Source organism: Dipodomys merriami, unplaced genomic scaffold (assembly GCF_024711535.1).
Source record: "Dipodomys merriami isolate MVZ:Mamm:240054 unplaced genomic scaffold, mDipMer1.0.p SCAF_121, whole genome shotgun sequence".
Classification (NCBI taxonomy): Eukaryota; Metazoa; Chordata; class Mammalia; order Rodentia; family Heteromyidae; genus Dipodomys; species Dipodomys merriami.
The window spans coordinates 253814-272976 of record NW_027202505.1 but is presented as its reverse complement, the minus strand read 5'-3'; the positions used below and the strand labels follow the sequence as shown (position 1 = coordinate 272976).

Sequence of the window (19163 nt, the reverse complement as noted above, 5' to 3'; positions counted from 1 at the left end):
TCATTTTACTTTATTAGACTCTCTATAGATTACTAATAAAGCTCCAATCAAGAGAAGTTCTAAGCAATTGAAATGGTCTCATAAAGTTTCATGACCATGAAACACACACATCCAGAGGAAGGGAGGAAGGGAGGGAGGAAAAAAGAGAGGGAGGGAAGAAAGGTAAGAGGAAAGGAGAGGATTCAAGTATGGAGGGTTGTATGATGGAAATGACTGCATTATTGGGTTTTATCAAAAGAATGTGAAGAGGGGTGTGGATGTGGCTTAGTGGTAGAGTGCTTGTCTAGCATGCATGAAACCTTGGGTTCAATTCCTCAGTACCAAATAAACAGTAAAGGCCAGAAGTGGCACTGTGGCTCAAGTACTATCACTGAGCAAAAGCAGCTCAGGGACAGTGCCCAGGCCCTGAGCCCAAGCCCCAGGACTGGCCAAAAAAACAAAACCAAACAAAACAAAAAAACCATAAAGAATAAACATCTAGGCCGGGTGCTGGTGGCTCATGCCTGTAATCCTAGCTACTCAGAAGGCTGAGATCTGAGGATCATGGTTCAAAGCCAGCCCAGGCAGAAAAGGCCATGAGACGCTTATCTCCAATAAACCACCAGAAAACTGGAAGCAGCACTGTGGCTCAAATGGTAGACTGTTAGCCTTGAGCAAAAAAAAAAAAAAAAGGCTCAGGAACAGCACCCAGGCCCTGAGTTCAAATTCTAGGACTGGAAAAAAAAAAAAGAAAAAAAAAACACATCTGTGTGTGTGTGGGGGGAAACTGGGCATGTAGGGAAAGTGGGAGAAAAACTAGGGAGGGTGTAATAATGTTCAACAAGAAATGTACCAATTTCCTTATGTATGTAACTAAGCCCTCTGTACATGACCTTGACAATAAAATTAAATTATAAAAAAAAAAATCTACTTAAAATAGCAGTAAACCCTTGTCTACTATACTTGGGTCATTTCTGACAAAAGCAACAGAAAAGATCTTCCTAGAGAAAAAGACAAACTCTCCAGGACTTTTATATTAACTACACACTCATTTCCACAAATATAAATTATCATCAGTTTTCCTCAGCAATCCATTGATATTCTCCAAAAACTACTGCAGAAAGCAACAAGTATTTTTCATGACATGTGGTTTTGTCCCAAAGTTAAGATATAATGAGTATTTACCCCAGAGTGTAACCTCTGTGGTCCTGTTTCCTGAACTCCTTGAGTTTGCCAGCTGGATCTTCCAGGAGGTTTTCTTGTTGAAAGGGTGCTTTAAGTAGCCTGGTCAGCAGCACGCCTTGTGATGAAGCACAAAGAAGCCCGGCTCTGTGTAGCTCACTTTCTTCGTCCCCTCAATTACTCATCCTAAACTACTCTAGATCCTGACACGTTTCAAAAAAGGGGAAGGGGGAGGGGGAAGGGGGAAGGGGAACATAAACAGTATTTGTTACATTTAAAAAAGGGGAAAGGGGAAAAAGTTATATCTATGTTCACCTCATTCAACTTCTTGAATAATGGCACTAGGATGTTGCTTAAATAGGTAATACATGGACATTTGCACAGTGAGTGCAAACTATTATAATAAGGTCATAGCTAGAAAGATAAGTAGCCTCCCATGTGGGTAAATAATGTCAAAATGAGATCAAAAATAGAATATTAAAGCACTAGAAAAGATTTGAAGAGTCAACTCCAGTGGCACACCCATATGACAAAGCCCTTAGAACATAAATCTCATCATTCTTACAAAATGGGCAGATATGTATCTACATTTGTTAATCTTTAAAGTCTAAGAACGTAAGAAATTTTGTTTAAAAAAATCAGATAGGAACTTGATATACTTTTCCCTCCACAGAACAGAAGTTTTCGAGTCCAATTTCTTGATATAAAGCTCTTAAATATGTATATTATTTCTTTGGTCTTCACTATTTATAAATTCAAAGCAAAACTAAAACAAGTAGAATGATGGTGAGAGAAAGGGGAGTCAGGGAAGACAATTCGTAAATGAGGTTTTCTTCTTGTTTTCCGTATTTGACTTGTTCTCCTCCTTCCCAAAACCTGAACTGAGCTTTCAGAAGGTGCTATGAAGAATCTTCAATCTTCTACTGCTTTGGTAGAGAAGTCACTTGATATTTTGGATCCCTCTCCATCACTTTTCAATCATTAAAAAGGCAATTTGAATCTATCAATCTGTAAATGGAAAAGAACAACACAGAATCACAAGAAGTAAAATCATTATCATACATAATAATAAAGTGACAAATGATTAATCACACTAAGATCTTTAGTCAAAATCTTTTTTTAAATATTTTTATTGTAAAGATACTGTACAGAGGGGTTAGAGTTACATAAGATAATTAGTACATTTCCTCTTGAGCATTGTTGCCCCCTCCTTTGTTTCCCCCCAGTCATCCCTTCCTTCCCCACCTTCCCAACTTCCTTCCACAGCACCACTAACAGCTTTTTTCTTATGTGGTCCTGAGGGATTGAACCCAGGGCCTCATGCATGCAAGGCAAGCGCTCTACCTTCCCAGTCCCTAGAGTTCGTTTTTTAACACAACGTCTTGTTTTAGTAATAATCTTTAAACCCAATTTATATTTTAATTGCTACCACTTGTAGTAATATATTAGATATGTCAGGATGTCTTACTATACTGCTCAGGTTGGTCCTGAACTAATTTTTCTTTGCTTGGTTGGCAATCTATACCACATCCTGCTTGTCTTTTGGTTATTTTGGAATTGGAATCTCTCAGACTATTCTGCTCCAGCTAGCCCCAAACTGTGATCATCATAATTGCTACATGCCAAGTAGCTGAGATTACAGGCACATATCACCAGATTTGTTGTTGTTTTTTTACTCCACCTCCATCTTTTTTTTTTTTCTTTCTTTTTTTGTTAGTCCTGGAGCTTGAACTCAGGGCTTGGGTGCTGTCCCTGAGCTTCTTGCTCAAAGCTAGCACTCTACTACTTTGAGCCATAGCACTACTTCCAGTTTTCTGGTGGTTAATTAAAGATAAGAGTCTCACAAACGTTCCTGCCTGGGCTGGCTGTGAACTGCGATTCTTAAGACTTCAACCTCCTGAGTAGCTAGGATTACAGGCATGAGCCAACAGCCCCTGGCTTTTATCATCTTTTTTAAACATTTAAAAATATGAGCTGGGTGCCAGTGGCTCATGCCTGTAATCCTAGCTACTCAGGAGCTGAGATCTGACGATCACAGTTCAAAGCCAGCCCGGGCAGGAAAGTCCATGAGGCTATTATCTCCAATAAACCACCAGAAAACCAGAAATGGCACTGTGACTCAAGTGATAGAGTGCTCTCCTTGAGCTGTGGGACAATGCCAGGCCCAGAGTTCAAGCCCCACAACTGAACAGAGAGAGAGAGACCGGGGGAGGGGGGGTGTGGGGGGTGAGGTGTCAAGCACGAGCTCTAAAGCTTAAGAAGAGACCTGTTTCAAGTACAAATTTTTCAGAACTGGAGCCAGGCGCCGGTGGCTCACGCCTGTAATCCTAGCTACTGAGAAGGCTGAGATCTGAGGATCATGGTTCAAAGCCAGCCTGGGCAGAAAACTCCGTGAGACTCTATTTTTTTTTTTTTTTGGGGGGGGGTCTGGTCGTGGGGCCTGAACTTTGGGCCTGGGTGCTGTCCCTCAGCTCTTCAGCTCAAGGCTAGCGCTCTACCACTTGAGCCACAGCGCCACTTCTGACTTTTTTCTTTTTGCCTATGTGGTGCTGAGGAATCGAACCCAGGGCCTCAGGCATGCAAGGCAAGCGCTCTACCACTGAGCCACTTCCCAGCCCCTCCGTGAGACTCTTATCTCCAACAAACCACTAGAAAACCGGAAGTGGTGCTGTGGCTCAAGCAGTAGAGCGCTCATCTTGAGCAGAAGAGAGCAGGGATAGCACCTCAGTTTAGAGTTCAAGCCCCACGACAAAAAAAAGTTTAAAAACTTCCGAACTGTTAGATGTTGAAAGGCAAGGCAAAGGTAACATTTAGGGGAGATTTATATATAAAAGTTCTGAGTTTCATTTTATTACTCCCCCATTTTCACTTGTCACTATCCTAGTTCCAAATGCTTGCCAGTTTTGTTGTTCCTGTTTGTTTAAAAAAACAAAGGGGCTGGGAAGATGGCTCAGTGGTACAGTGCTTGCCTTGCATGCATGAAGGCCTGGTTCGATTCCTCAGCACTGCATAAGCAGAAAAAGCCAGAAGTGCCCCTGTGGCTCAAGTGGTAGAGCCCTATACTTGAGCTAAAGAGCTGAGGACAGTGCCCAGTTCCAGAGTTCAGGCCCCACAACTGACCAAAAAAAAAAAAAAAAGAGCAACAAAAAAGGCTGGGAAGGTGGCTCAGTGGTAGAGTGCTTGCCTAACATGCATGAGGCCCTGAGTTCAATTCCTCAGCACCACATAAGCAGAAAAAGCCAGAAGTGCCCCTGTGGCTCAAGTGATAGAGCTCTAGCCTTGAGCTGAAGAACTGGAGGACAGTGCCCAGGCCCAGAGTTCAGGCCCCACAACTGACAAAACAAACAATTTCTGGGCTGAGTGAAGTCACACATGTTTGCTTATAATCTTAGTTTCTTAGGAGACAAAGGCAGGAGAATTTTGAGATCAAGCGCAGTATGGATGACATGAGACACCATGTCAAAAAGTAAAACAAAGAAGGGGCTGGGAAGATGGCTCAGTGGTACAGTGTTTGCCTTGCATGCACCACCATGGGTGGCTTACACTTATAACCCAAGATACTCAGAGGGCTGATATACCAAGGATCAAGATGTGAAGCCAGCTAGGGCAGAAAAGTCCACAAGACTTCACCTCCAAAGTAACCAACAAAAAAGCAGGACTAGAAGTATAGTTCAAGTGGTAGAGTGTCGAGTGAGCAAGCGCGCTGAGCAAACCTGAGGCTCAGAGCTTCAACTCCTGTACTGGCAAAACCAATCAACCAAGCAACTGATATCTTGGCCATTATTGGTCTATTTTATCATTTACTCTAGCTTATCCTATAGGCTAGTATTTTCTCTTTATAAATTCAGCATCAAATTATATCATTCCTTGCTTATCATTATCTGTTCCCCACCATCCATAGAATGGAATTTAAATTCCTCAGCCTTGACAGTCAAGAAATAGGCCTCTACTCAGACTTAAGAAGCAGCCTAAAAAGCTCTAATTCTCAGAGCTGGGAAGGTGGGTCAGTGGTAGAGTGCTTGCCTTGCATGCATGAGGCCCTGGGTTCAATTCCTCAGTACCACATAAGCAAAAAGAAAAAGCCGGAAGTGGCGCTGTGGCTCGCTAGCCTTGAGCTGAAGAGCTGAGGGACAGTGCCCAGGCCCAGAGTTCAGGCCCCACGACTGGACCCTTCACCCCCCCCCCCAAAAAAAAAGCTCTAATTCTCTATCTGAAAGTAATCTACCTCTCAGAAATCCTAAAGGTGTTTTTAAATTATGCCTTCTAGGATAGATATAACTTACTACCAATAGGCCAAAAACTTCTCACTTCTAACAATTCTATCTTAGGCGGGCACTGGTGGCTCACACCTGTAATCCTAGCTACTCAGGAGGTTGAGATCTCAGGATCACAGTTCAAAGCCAGTCCAGGCAAGGAAAGTTCATGAGACTCATCTCCAATAAATCACCAGAAAACCAGAAGTGGTGTTGTGGCTCAAGTTGTAGCGTCTTGAGCTGAAGAGCTGAGGGACAGCGCCCAGGCCCAGAGTTCAAGCCCCACAACCAACAGCAACAACAACAATAAAAAGAATCCTATCTTAACCCCTGAAATGAATATAGCTTCTACTATTTAGCATGGTATCTTGCATATGTAAGGGTTCAAAGATTTGATGAATTAAATTTTACTAAGCATAATATAGCAAAGACGCAGAAATAAAAATGTGAAACACTAATGATATTTAAGATGTCCTCAAAATAATTAAAGTAAGATTACCATATTACCTATCAATTCCCTAGGTATATATTAAACAGAAGTAAAAGCAACTGTCACAGCTGGGTGTGGTGGCGCATCATCCTAGCACTTGGGAAACTGAAGCAGGAAGATTACAAGTTTCATACTAGCCTGGACTCTATATATAGTGAGAGACTCTCAAAAAAGCTGGCTGTGGGTGGCCCATGCCTGTAAGTAACCCAGGGATGGGAAACCAACCTACCTTCCTTTCTTTTTCTCCCCCCCCCCACCCCCTTGTCAGTTCTGGGGCTTGAAGCCTGGGTGTTGTCCCTCAGCTCTTCAGCTCAAGGATAACGCTCTACCACTTGAGCCATAGTACCACTTCCAGTTTTTCTGGTGGTTAATTGGAGATAACAGTCTTAGGGACTTTCCTTCCTGAGCTGGCTCTGAACCATGATCCTCAGATCTCAGCCTCCTGAGTAGCTAGGATTACAGGCGTGAGCCACTGGCACCCTGAGGGAAACCTTTCTGAATATTTATAACATTTGAAGCAGCCTAAAAAGCTCTAATTCTCAGGGCTGGGAAGGTGGCTCAGTGGTAGAGCGCTTGCCTTGCATGCATGAGGCCCTGGGTTCAATTCCTCAGCACCACATAAGCAAAAAGAAAAAAGCCGGAAGTGGCGCTGTGGCTCAAGTGGTAGAGTGCTAGCCTTGAGCTGAAGAGCTGAGGGACAGAGTTCAGGCCCCACGACTGGACCCTCCCCCCCACCCCCCAAAAAAAGCTCTAATTCTCTATCTGAAAGTAATCTACCTCTCAGAAATCCTAAAGGTGTTTTTAAATTATGCCTTCTAGGATAGATATAACTTACTACCAATAGGCCAAAAACTTCTCACTTCTAACAATCCTCTTAGGTGGGCACTGGTGGCTCATACCTGTAATCCTAGCTACTCAGGAGTTGAGATCTCAGAATCACGGTTCAAAGCCAGTCCAGGCAAGGAAAGTCCATGAGACTCTTATCTCCAATAAACCACCAGAAAACCAGAAGTGGTGCTGTGGCTCCATTTGAATATATTTTTTTTCTTTTTGTTTATATGGGGCTGAGGAAACGAACCCAGGGCCTCAGGCATGCAAGGGAAGCGCTCTACCACCAAGTCACCTTCCCAGCCCTCCATTTGAATATTTATAACACCACTTGTGAGCCATACAAAGTTATCAATACAGGCAGATGGTATGAGATGATGAGAAGTGTATGTGTTTGTCCAGTCATGGGCTTTATATAGCCTGCAAGCTAGACGTTCCTCTCCCTGCAATCCTAGCTACTTGGAAGGCTAAGAATGGGAGTACTGTAGTTCAAGGACAACTCAAGCGGAAAAGTTTGCAAGATCTCCTTTCTGAACTTAGAGCTATGATCAATAGCATGAATCTATCATCCTAGCTTCTTCAGTATTAGCTATATCACAATGCTAGGTGAGCCCACGCAGAAAAGTCTGAGACTCCATCTCAAATGAAGAATCTAATCATAATGAAATTTACCTGTTATCCTACCTACAAAGGGAAGGGATGAATAGGCAGATTCTAGAGCAGGTTTTTTGTCTGAGACCCTATCTCAAAAATAACCAATACAGGGGCTGGGAAGGTGGCTCAGTGGTAGAGTGCTTGCCTTGCATGCCTGAGGCCCTGGGTTCAATTCCTCAGCACCACATAAGCAAAAAGAAAAAAGCCGGAAGTGGCGCTGTGGCTCAAGTGGTAGAGTGCTAGCCTTGAGCTCTAGAGCTGAGGGACAGCACCCAGGCCCAGAGTTCAGGCTCCACGACCAGACCCCCCCCCAAAAAAAAAACAAAAAACAAAAAAACCAATACAGCCAGGCACGGGTGGCTCATGCCTGAAATCCTAGCTACTCGGGAAGCTGATATCTGAGGATTGTGGTTTGAAGCAAGCCACAGCAGGAATATCCATGAGACACTTATCTCCAAAAGCCAAAAGTGGAACAGTAGCTCAAGTGATACATGCTAGCCTTGAGCACAAAAGCCCAGGGATGGCACCCTGGCCCTAAATTTAAGCCCCAAGACTGGGGGTGGGGGGTGGAGAGGGGAGAGGTCTGGGGAGAGGAGAGGTCTGGAGGCATAGTCTGGTGGTTTGGTATAGCATAAATTTTTTTTTTTTTAAGGCAACACAAGCAAGACATCAGTGGTCATGCCTGTAATCCTTGTTGCTCAGGAGGCTGAGATCTGACTACCACAGTTTGAATCCCAGGCAGGATAACTCTGTGAAACTCTTATCTCCATTAAATCTAGAAGTGGAGCTGTGGCTCAAGTGGTAGAGTGGGTAGTTTTGGGCAAAAGAGTTCAGAGAGAGGCCCTGAGTTCAAGCCCTAGGAATGGCACACAAAAAAAGAGTTTATACAAACATTTGCACCTGAGTGTTCATAGTAGCAAAACACAAGGTAAGCACTTAATAAACTGATTCTTTTCAAGACAGTATCACTATGTATCCTAGTCTTGTCTCAAAATTAATCATCTTCTTCCCTTAGCCTCTCAATGAAGACATTACAAGCATATACCACACCACACCCAGACAATTACTTGACCATAAAAAGCAACACACAAAGCCGAGCACTAGTGGCTCCAGCACCAGTGGCTCATGCCTGTAATCCTAGCTACTCTGGGGCTGAGATCTGAGGATAATGGTTCAAAACCAGCCCAGGCAGGAATGTCTGTGAGACTCTTATCTCCAATTAACCACTCAGAAAACTGGAAGTGGTGCTGTGGCTCAAGTGGTAGAGTGCTAGCCTAGAGTTGAAGAGCTCAGGGACAGCGCTTAGGCCCAGAGTTCAAGAACCAGGATCAACCAAAATAAATAAATAAATAAATAAATAAAATAAATTAAGAAGTACTTCACAACACTCAATTGTACCCATATCCAAATGGTTACAATGGAAAATCTTTTATTACCATGAAAAAAACTTGGTACTATTTGTTAGAAACAGACAATACTTTCAAATACAAAGTTCTACATCATCCATTCCTTACCAAGTTTTATAAAAGTGCTTTTGCTCTCTCTCTGCAAACTGTGAACAGAATCAGTTATATTTCAGTGCTTGACCTAACAATTTATTACTGTAGTTTGGATCTGAAACATCTCCAGAATTCTCATATGTTGCAGGCTTCATCTCCAATACAACAGGGTTCAGAGAGGATCGAATCATAAGGACTATAGCCTCATAGTGGCTTAATCCATTCATGGATTCATAGCTGTATAGGAAGGTAATGGAAATTGTAGGCTATAGGAGGTAGGTCTACCTAGAAGTAGGTCACCAGACGCATGCACTTGGATTTATATCCCTCCTTTCCTTGTGTGTGTGTGTACACACTACAACTGAGGGGCTTAAACTCAGGACCTAGTGGTGGCCCTTAGCTGTTTTGTTTAAGGCTGGTGCTCAACTATTTGAGCCACAACTCTACTTCTTCTATTCCTTTCTTGTTGCCATGGCGTTAGCAACTTCCATCAGATAATGCCCTCCTGCTCTGGCCTGACTCTACTGACTAGCCCCAAAATAACTGAACCACAGACCATGACCTCTGATACATACATAAAATATATCTTTCCTCCTTTAAGTTGATTTACACTCACACACAGTGTGTGTGGGGGCAATCCTGGGGCTTGATCTCAGGGCCTGGACACTGTCCCTGAGCCTCTCTGTGCTCAAGGCTAGCACCCTACCACTGTTAAGCCACAGTGCCACTTCTGGCTTTTTCTGTTTATGTGGTTCTGAGGAACTGGACCCAGGGCTTCAGGCATGCTAGGCAAGCACTCTACCACTAAGCCATACTCCCAACCCTCCTCATATATTTTTGTAAGAGGCAACCAAGGAAGTCGTGCTGTGGCTCAAGTGGTAGAGCACTTATCTACTCGCCTTAAGCTGAAGAGCTCAGGGAGACAGTGACCCAGGCCCAGAGTTTAAGCCCCCCCAACCAAAAAAAAAAAAAAAAAGAATTGGATCACAAAATTGGGTGTCAATGGTTCACACCTATAATCTTAGCTACTGAGATCCAAGGATAGCGGTTCAAAGCCAGCTTGGCAGGAAAGTCCATGAGACTCATCTCCAATTAACCACCAAAAAGGCAAAAATGGAACAGTGGCTCAAACTTAGGGACAGGGTCAGATGGCAAATAACAGTCTACTTTTTGTCTATGTCTTGAGATTGGTAGAAGGCTAAGTAAGATAATGAGGCAGAATAGATAGAAGACAGGGAAGTTATATGTATATTATAAAAATATATTTTATGATTTTATATATTTGGCTACTACTTAAGCTGACAAGTAGGCCTTGGCACCTATAACATGACGTTGGGGTTTGCAGGTATGTAGAATGAAGTCATCAAAAATCTTAACCAGATTTCAAAGAAAGTCTGTAAAGCCAGGGGGTAGCAATTAGAGTTAAAGTATCTTCCAGTAACTCCCCAATTCCCCACTGTGAGTGATGTAAGGAAGCTGTGAGTAAAGGCAAAGTTACAACAAAGATCCCAGGAACTCGTAATATCTGCTAAAGAAAGCTTCAGGCAGGGAGTGAGCAGAACAAGCCAAAAGGCTACATGGGCTGCATTTAGCCCACAAGGATACCTAATCCCTGTGGAGCTCACATTATGCTCTTGTGTTTGACATTGGTACAGAGAGGGTCTGGGGCTGGCTTTGGTCCTACCTCTTCTTTCTATTTCCCCATACCTCTCTTTTGGAATGGGAATGTTTACCTTGTGCCTATCCCACCATTATAAATGGAAGCATTTAACTTGTTTTAATTTTACAGGGACTCAGCTTAAGAATTGTCTTGAGGGACTGGGAAGGTGGCTCAGTGGTAGAGTGCTTGCCTTGCATGCATGAGGCCCTGGGTTCACTTTCTCAGTATTATATTAAAAAATCCAGAAAAGCACAGAAAAATCCAAAAGTGGCACTGTGGCTCCAGTGGTAGAGCTTTGAGCTTTGAGCTTTAAGACAGTGACCAGGCCCATAGTTCAGCCCTATGACCAAAAAAAAAAGAGTTGCCTTGAGGGCTGGGAATGTGGCTTAGTGGTAGACTGCTTGCCTAGCATGTATGAAGCCCTGATTCAATTCCTCAGTATTACATTAAAAAAAAACAAAAAACAAAAAAAACGCTAGCTAGGCACTGGTGGCTTATGCCACTCAGGAGGCTGAGATCTGAGGATCGTGGTTCAAAGCCAGCCTGGGCAGGGCAGGAAAGTCCATGAAACTCTTATCTCCAATAAACCACCAGAAAACCAGAAGTGGCAGTGGTATATAGCACGAGCCTTGAGTTGAAGAGCTGAGGGACAGTGCCCAGGCCCAGAGTTCAAGCCCCACGACTGACATCAATCAATCAATCAATCAATCAATCATGGAACTGGTATAAAAATAGAAACAGAAGCTGGGCCTAGGTGGCTAGGCACTCAGGAGGCTGAGAGCTAAGAATCGCAGTTCAAAGCCAGATGGGCAGTTAAGTCAGTGAGACTCTTATCTCCAACTAACCACCACCAGAAAACTGGAAGTGGCATTGTGGCTCAGGTGGTAGAACATTAGCACTGAGCTGAAGAGCTGAGGGATATTGCCCAGAGTTCAGGCCCCACAACCAACCCAAAAACAAACAAACAGACAAATAAAATAAATAAATAAAGGTGATGGTACAGAAGGATTACCATTTCATAAGGCAGGTAATGAGTGTTTTTCTTTCTTTTTTCTTTTTTTTGTACCAGTTCTGGGGCTTGAACTTAGGGCCTGGGCGCTGATCCTGAGCTTCTTTTACTCAGGGCTAGTACTCTACCACTTGAGCTACAGCACCACTTCCGACTTTTTCTGTTTATATGGTACTAAAGAATTGAACCCAATGCATGCTAGTCAAGCATTCTACCACTAAGCCACATTCACAGCCCATGAGTATATTTCTTTTTGAACAATGTCACCCCTTCCTTAGAGCTCTCCCAGTTTTTCCTTCCCATCCCCACCCACAATATGTATAGTTCATTTTCAACAGTTTCTACTGAGTATCAATGCTGCATTTGTTCATCATATATCTCTCCACTTTTGTGCCCTTCTTCACCTCCCCACAAAGACAGATAAGTGAACAAGCCAAAAAATAAAATAAGAGGCGGGCACTGGTGGCTCAAGCCTGTAATCCTAGCTACTCAGGAGGCTGAGATCTGAGGATCGCGGTTCAAAGCCAGCCCAGGCAGGAAAGTCCGTGAGACTTCTAGAAAACTGGAAGTGGCTCTGTGGCTCAATGGTAAGAGTGCTCACCTTGAACTGAAGAGCTCAGGGACAATGCCCAGGCCCAGAGTTCGAGATCTATGACTGACATAAATAAATCAAATCTCTTGTTTCCATTTCCTGGAGTTCATTTCAATAAATATTATTCTATATGACACAATCTAGTAACTTCTTAAAGGTTCCATCTCTCAAAACTGATGCTTTGGCAATTAAAAGTTCCACAGGAGATACATTTAAACAATGTGCATGCCAGGAACCAGTGGCATGTAATCCTAGCTACTCAGGAGGCTGAGATACAAAGATCATGGTTCAAAGCCAGCCTGGGCAGGAAAGTCTGTGAGACTCTTATCTCCAATTAATCATAGAATAAGCTGGTAGTGGTGCTATAGCTCAAATGGTAGAGTACTAGCCTTGGGCAAAAGAGGCTTAGGGACAGCACCCGGAGTTCAAGGCCTAGGATGGGCAAAACAAAACAACAAACTAAGTTTTCAACTTCATGAACTTAGGACATTCTCCTAAATAGAAGTGGTAACAAAACTTTCTAGGAATAGCAATTTATACAAATCCTAGTTCATAGCAGAAAGGAGAACACACACACACACACACACACACACACACACACACACACACACACACACACACACACACACACACACACACACACACACACACACACACACACACACACACACACACACACACACACACACACACACGAGAGAGAGAGAGAGAATTTAACCAGAATACTATTAGGAATTCAGAAAATGAATGAGAGGCTTCCTTGACTTTGTAAATATGAAAAGCAAAAACAAAAAACAAAGGAAGCTAAGCTGTCAAAACCAATGTCAAGGTCACACCACTAGAAGAGCCTGCTTAGGAAACTGTTCCAGCTTGCGATGTCACCACAAACAACCACTGGAATGAATCCCAAATTGTCCTCACTTCTCTGTGTCTCAATGGCACATCTTGGGGTAACAAGCTCCAGCTCCAGCTGTCTAAGACTAAAACTATATGTATGTGCACAGCCTTTCCAGCACTCTCTCCCAGAAAGATTCACAAAATGGCAATAATATAAGGAGATTTAAATGGCAAAAACCCAGAAATGGAGGCATGGCTAACAATGTTATCTGGTAACAAAAACTCAATTTCTAAATCAAAACAGTTCTGCATAAGACCGGTAGGCTAAAATAAGAAGATATGGTTATTATCATCAGAGGATAGAAATATATTTACCTGATACAATCTGATACACTGCATTATGACTAAGAAGATTGAGACGCCATAAGGTTTTAAAACCAGCAAAAACATTTTATGGCATTTGTTCCAAAAGTGACTAAAAGGGGCTGGGAAGATGGCTCAGTGGTAGAGCGCTTGCCTTGCAAAAGTGACTAAACACTATAAATAAGCAAACTATTCAGTAAAGACAACTAGTTCTGGCACCCCCAAAATCAGCTGGTTATGGTGACTCATGTCTAACAATCCCAGATATTAGATTAGAGAGTGAGAATGAGATCAGGACTGAGGATCCAGGCCAGCCTGGACAAAAGGTTTAGCTAGACCTCATCTCAACACACAAGCCAAAGTAGTGATGAACAGCTGTGATCCTTACTCAGGAGTTTTCAAGAGGCTAAGGGGGTAATCTGAGGCTGAGGTTGGCTGCAGGCAAAAGTAAAAATGCAAATAAAAGAGGTGAAGTACTTCCAAACTGCACTGACCTTTAAAAGGAATAGGTTGTATGACTATAAGTTGCTGTTTGAGACATTAGAAAAAAACAACTATGTAAATTGGTTCCTATAGCTCATACCTGTAACTCCTAGCTACTCAGGAGGCTGAGACCTGAAGGATCATGGTTAGAAACAAGCCAAGCAGAAAAAAACAGCAAGAATTCTATCACCAATCAGCAAAATGTTAGACTAGAGGCATGGCTCAAGCGGTAGAGCACAGCTGTGAGCAAAAAAGCTGAGGGGGAGCTTGAGGCCCTGGCACATATATGTGTGAATATGTATACATGTATATGTATACAGAATTTTTATACCTGAAATTTTAACAGTAATGACTCTATATCATAAGATACAATTTTGCTTTTCTTATTCTTTTTTTGTTGACTGTCATGGGCCTGAAATGAGGACTGGGTGCTGTCTCTGAGCTACTCAAGGCTAGGGCTCTACCACTTTGAGGAACAGCTCCACTTCTGGTTTTTAAGTGGTTAATTGGAGGTAAGAGTCTCACAGGAACTTTTCTGCCTTGGCAGGCTTCAAACTGCAATCCTCAGATCTCAGCCTCCTGAGTAGCTAGTACTATAGACCTGAGCCACCAGCACCTGGAGACACAATTCTGCTTTAAGTTCATTTTACTCAGAAGCATTTTTAAAAATTTATTCTGAAGAACAAGGACTGGATGTGCCTAAACTGGTAGAGCACTTGCTTGACAAACATGAAGCCATGAGTTAAAACCCCAGTGCCAGGGGCTGGGAAGGTGGCTCAGTGGTAGAGCGCTTGCCTTGCATGCCTGAGGCCCTGGGTTCGATTCCTCAGCACCACATAAGCAAAAAGAAAAAAGCCGGAAGTGGCGCTGTGGCTCATAGTGGTAGAGCGCTAGCCTTGAGCTGAAGAGCTGAGGGACAGCGCCCAGGCCCAGAGTTCAGGCCCCACGACCGGACCCAAAAAAAAAAAAAAACAACCCAGTGCCACCACCTCCATTTATTTCCAAGCTAAAATTAATTTTTTTAGTAACTATTTTTTATTTTATTTTATTTGTGAACATACTGTACAGAGGGGTTACAATTACATGGGCAGGATAATGCGTACATTTCTTTTGTTTACCCTTCACATCCCTTCCCAGCCTCCCCCCTCCCCCCCAATCCCAATCCTTCTCCTCCCCCCCCACCGAACGTTGTAAAGCTCGTTTTGGACATGACAACTTGTACTTCTCATTGTTGCCAACAGGTCCACCTGTATCCTTAAACAACTGGTTTTTCCCCATCTCCTCAAGTTATACTGACATCAAATATAGTGAAAGCAGGGGTTATACTGTGGGGGAGGGTAATTTTTTTTGAGAGAGAAAGGAGAAGCTTAAATTTTTTTTTAAGGGAGAAGCTTAAATTCAGGAACTAGCACTGTCCCCTGAGCTTTTTTGCTCAAGGTTAACATTTTACCATATGAGCCCAGCTTCACTTCTGGCTTCCTGATGATTATAATTAGAGATGAGAGTTCCTCAGAGTTTCCTGCATGTTCTGGCTTCGAACCATGATCCTCAGATCTCAGACTCCTGAGTAGCTAGAATTACAGATATGAGCCAGCTAAGATTACAGATGTGAACCAATGTACTTGGCTTCAAAATTCTCTTCAGATCAAGGCTAGTGCTCTGGTTTTCTGGTGGCTAATTGGAGATCAAGAGTCTTACAGATTTTCCTTGCCCAGGCTGGCTTTGAACTGTGACCCTCAGATCTCAGCCTCCTGGGTAGCTAGGGTTATAGGTATGAGACACTAGTGCTCAGGCAAAATTACTTTTAAGCCATAGGAACAGACCTAAACCCTAGACCTCTGCTTCAAGTCCCATATTTGCAGTTTGAAGACACTTTGATTGTTGTTGATGACTATATAATATATGTAAAGTGTTAATGATAACATCCCAGATGTTTTCCCCAGAAACGGAAAAAAATATCAGAATCTGGCCTATAGTGCTTATACAGAATGTTAAAAGTTGGAAGGTAAAACAAGAAAAGAAACCCCTCCCAATTTTCAGGTGGAAAATTTTCTTTTTTCTAACTAAAACTCAGAAATAAAACCACAGAAAAACCATCATACTTAGCTTGATTTTAACATATAAGGCACAGGTGGGGAGACTATCTGGAAAAATTAATATTTGCCAGCCAGGGGCTGGTGGCTCACTCCTGTAATGCTACATAAAATCTGCAGACTCAGGTTTGAAGCCAGTCCATGAAACTCTTATTTCCAGTTAACCACCAAAAAACCAGGTAGAGCTTTGGTTCAAGTGGCAGAGAACCAGCCTTGAGAGAGAAAGCTTAAGGAACAGCAGCATTCAGGCTGAGTTCAAGGTCAGCACTGGTGTACAGACATGCAGACAATGACACACTATTGAACTAGATAGCAAAGCAGAAGCAAATGCTCCACTTTACGTACTCTACCAAAGGGTAAATAACCAATACAATTATTCTGTGCTGCTCCATGGAGAAACTGCAAGGAAAGGATATAGATTAGAACCAATGAGCAAACCAGAAAATAAAACTGTCCCAACTTACAGAATTATCTGTACTCCCTCTCATTCCCAAGTTTCAATTTAAGCCTCTGTATCAACTACTAATTCCCACCCCCCCCATAAAAAAAAAATCAGAAAAATCAGAAGTGAGAAACTGTAGGACAATTTGGTTTCTCTAACAAAGTGAAAGAAAATTCCTCTCTCTCTCTCTCTCTCTCTGGCTGGGTCCAGGTGGGTACTCAGAAGGCTGAGATTTGAGGATTGTAGTTCCAAGTCTGCCAGGGCAGAAAGGAGCAGAAAAGTCCCTGTGAGACTCTTATCTCCAATTATGCACTCAAAACCCAGAAGTGGAGCTGTGGCTCAAAGTGGTAGAGTGCTAGCAATGAGCAAAAGAGCTCAGGGACAGCACCCTGGCCCTGAGTTCAAACTCTAAGACTAACCAAAAACAACAACGCAGATTATTTCATAAACATTATGAAAGTGAGAATCATTCTTTTTTTGGTGGTGTCAGGGATCAAATCCAGGGCCTCATATATGCTACATGTTAGACAATACTAACCAAAGAATCCTAATCAAGGGGCTGAGAAGGTGGCTCAGCGGTAGAGTGCTTGCCTTGCAGGCATGAGGCCCTGGGTTCAATTCCTCACCATCACATAAGCAGAAAAAGCTGGAAGTGGTGCTGTGGCTCAAGTGGCAGAGCGCTACCCTTGAGCTGAAGAGCTGAAGGACAGTGCCCAGGGCCAGAGTTCAGGCCCCACGACTGACCCAAAACAAACAAACAAAAAAATCCTAACCAAAGAATCCCCTCCCCCCACCAACTTTTTGGCTACTTCTAAGCTTCAAGCATGATTATTCAGAAGACATTTTTGCTTTTTTTTTTTTTTGGACAGGGCAAAACTCAGGGCCTAGGCACTGTCCCTGAGCTTCTTTTGCTCAAGACTAGCATTCTACCACTTGAGCCACAGTGCCACTTCTGGCTTTTTTCCGTTTATGTGGTACTGAGGAATCCAACCCAGGGCTTCATGCATGCTAGGCAAGCACTCTACCATAAAACCACATTCCCAGCCCTCAGAAGACAATTTTTATATACTGAAACTTACTATAAGTACAAACAAAAGCATGCAAGCTAACTTTGAATATAGGAAACTTAAATATTTTCCTTCCACCTAAAGCAACTTTCCTCATCCTAGTGTTTTAGCCAGAAATTTGTATAACATAAAGCAAAGCAATTTGACCACAGAAAAGGAAAACAAAATTAATGAGTATATTAAAACCAACCCATGTAGGCTTAATATATGCAAAACCCTGGGTTTTATCCCCAGAATCACTCAAGCTCACACATACATATATAATTTAAAAACTAAAGTATGAGCCCAGCACTGGTGGCTCATGACTGTAATCCTAGCTAATCAGAAGGCTGAGATCTAAGGATCATGGTTCAAAACCAGCAGAGGCAGGAAAGGCCATGATATTCTTTTTTTTTTTTGGGTCCGGTTGTGGGGCCTGAACTCTGGGCCTGGGCACTGTCCCTCAGCTATTCAGCATAAGGCTAGCGCTCTACCACTTAAGCCACAGCGCTACTTCAGGCTTTTTTCTTTTTGCTTGTGTGGTGCTGAGGAATCGAACCCAGGGCCTCATGCATGCAAGGCAAGCGCTCTACCATTAAGCCACCTTCCCAGCCCCAGGCCATGATATTCTTATCTCCTGTTAACTACCAGGAAACTGTAAGTGGAGCTGTGGTTCAAAGTGGTAGACCAGGGCTGAGAAGGTGGCTTAGTGGTAGAGTGCTTGCCTTGCATGCACGAGGCCCTGGGTTCAATTCCTCAGCACCACATAAGCAGGGAGAAAAGAAAAAGCCGGAAGTGGTGCTGTGGCTCAAGTGGTAGAGTGCTAGCCTTGAGCTGAAGAGCTGAGGGAGAGTGCCCAGGCCCAGAGTTCAGGCCCCACGACCAGACCAAAAATAAATAAATAAAAATAAAAACAAAGTGGTAGACCACTAGCTTTGAACATAAAAGCTCAGGGACAGCTCTCAGACCCTGACTTCAAGCCCAGGACTGACCAAAAAAAAAAAAAAAAAGTATGATATTCTTCAAGTATTTCTGTAAGTTATTTGTTGAGCTGTTTAGGGCTTTTTGTGTGTTTTTGTATTAGTTTTTTTTTTTTTTTCAATTGGTTGTGGGGCTTGAACTCAGCCCTGAGTTCAAGCTGAGTTCTGTCCCGAGCTTTTTTTGCTCAATTCTAGCACTCTACCACTTTAAGCCACAGCCCCACTTCCAGTTTTTGAGTGGTTAATTGGAGAAAAAAAGAGTCTCACAGATTTTCCTGCCCAGGCTGGCTTTGAATTATGATCCTCAGATCTCAGCCTCCTGAGTAGTTAGGATTACACACATGAGCCACCAGCACCCAGAAAGTTTCTTCATTGTCAGGAATGTTTTATGGTCATCCAAACATTCCCAGTCCCTAACACAGCAAAGCATCTACTATGTCTTGTAAGTGACTGAGCTGTTTTGCTGAAAAATAAAAAAATTCCCCAATAGATCAATTAAAGGTTGATTACTTGTGTTAGCAAAAGAAACTAGTAAGACCCTTTAAATACTAGCTTAGTTACATTTGAAGTTCCCTGTAAAAATCAGTACCTATTTTTGAACTAATTTTTGATTTCAGGTAGTTGTGTTTGGGGCTGACTTCAGTATGAAATAAAAATCATTGAGTCTGATTTAGAAATAACTTGGGGTGTTTGGCCTCCAATAGCACAACCATATATTAAATTCCAGATATCAACTATAGACTTAGGAGGTAGCATGCTATCTGTACATCACC

The 19163-nt window shown here is 42.8% G+C and overlaps 1 protein-coding gene across 2 annotated transcripts in view; it reads right to left on the bottom strand.

The window, feature by feature from the left end:
- The window catches only part of LOC138823614 (vasculin-like protein 1), a 72449-nt gene that overhangs the window by 48846 nt on the left and 4440 nt on the right, over window positions 1-19163 (bottom strand). For both annotated transcript variants that reach the window (XM_070017015.1, XM_070017014.1), the window contains exon 2: window positions 1165-2169. The gene's annotated coding sequence lies outside the window, so the exon portion shown is untranslated. The remainder of the gene's footprint in view (window positions 1-1164; window positions 2170-19163) is intronic.